Genomic DNA, 1571 nt, shown 5'->3' with positions numbered 1-1571 from the left:
GAGCCTGTCTTTAAGCTAAATTGTCTTTGCAGCTTTGGATGTTTGCAGCAGACCACGTATCTGATAAAGATGGCTTGGCATGTTTAATAAACATCACGCTGCAAAGATTGAACCTTGCGTTGGGCTTTTGGGTCAACACAGATGCCGCAGCTCTTTTCCACAGCAAGTGTGACCTATAAAAGGAAACTATAGCAAGTTAAGAGTGGCATCTGAGCCAAAAAATAATAGGTTTTGAGGGCAGAAAGAAATCAATACCTGGGAACCTTCACCTTTTTGGCTGAAATCAAGACATCTTGTGATGCACCGAGACCAAACCAAAATTTTTGTATGGCATGCTACCAAGCAGTTCCATGGGTCATTTTGCTGACTCTGGATAGATTTTCTTTTCAAAGTGGATTTTAACAGATAGTGCCTTTAGGAAGCTCCACAGCTGGAAGACACGTATTTGGCCTTCTGACGACAATGGGGGCTGGGGCTGGATACCCAATATCCACTGAATGTTTCTTTTGACAGTGGTGTAAAAACAAAGTGATGGTGGCCAAATCTTTGGCTCTTAGAAATTGGACAACTGTACATGAAAGAAGAAAGCAAAACAGAGGCAATGCAAGCTTTTTATTGGGAAGGAGTTTTCCTCACAGTTCTGACTGAGGGATTAGGAGTAGGCGTGGGGCACTTGCTAAACCTACTGCCAGAGTCAAGGCCTGGGAAAGCAGTACCAAGCCAGATTTCTAGAGTTATGCTTTAGATCCTTTTAGTATTTATTTATTCATTCATTTATTTTTTCTTTCATGGTGTGGCGATATGTCGATGTGTGTTTGTTTTTGTGCGTGTGTGTGGAAGGGTGGGGCTTGCGGGTATTATCTTTTGCTTTTAAAATGCTATTTTTTTTTTTTATGTTAAGCACTTTGAATGAAATTCATTTTTTTTTTAAAGTGCTATACAAATAAAGTTTGATTTGATTTGATTTGATTTGGTTTGAGGCCAGAGGGACATACTTACCTGGCAGGGGTGACACCATGATCAAGCAGGTGGTTTGCCCAAGGTGAGGCTCTGTCAATGCACTCTGACTGTGCTGACCCTTGTGAATTCCCCAAATGTGGGGAAGGTAAAATGAGCATTCATTAGAAAACTGGACCAACTCCAAACCTGCTTTGGCAAAAACTTCAAGATAACTGTACTCATGTTCTTTAACACTGACTACAGGAAATCCTTTTGCAAGCCTCCTGACTCTTTACCCAGCCAGCAAAGCAAAGTGGAACCCATACAGTTTAAAAGTGGGCAGAAAATGTGGCCCTGATTGGGTTTGTCCAAATTTTCTTTGGAAGCCTCACCTGTGTTTGTCCACTTTGACTTAATTGGACACTCAGTGGGTTATCTCGCTATGCTAGCCAGCCGCCCGGTGGACAGAGTGTGCTAGCAAGGTCCGCTGTAGTGAGATATCTAGCTTCACTGTACCATGATAGCAAGGTCCTCTATAGTAAGCTAGTGAGCACTGCTGTCGCATATTAGTTAGCTCCTCTGTAGTGAGCCAGTGAGCTCCACTGTAGCATTCTAACGAGCTCCGCAGAAGC

General features: G+C 42.8%; 1 pseudogene; it reads left to right on the top strand.

Moving 5' to 3' along the window:
* Positions 1-991: 991 nt before the first annotated feature.
* LOC112158554 lies at positions 992-1145 on the top strand (annotated as a pseudogene).
* The last annotated feature ends 426 nt before the right edge of the window (positions 1146-1571 follow it).

This window comes from Oryzias melastigma, linkage group LG24 (genome assembly GCF_002922805.2).
Source record: "Oryzias melastigma strain HK-1 linkage group LG24, ASM292280v2, whole genome shotgun sequence".
Classification (NCBI taxonomy): domain Eukaryota; kingdom Metazoa; phylum Chordata; class Actinopteri; order Beloniformes; family Adrianichthyidae; genus Oryzias; species Oryzias melastigma.
The sequence above is the reverse complement of the archived record's forward strand: the minus strand, read 5'-3'. Positions and strand labels throughout refer to the sequence as shown.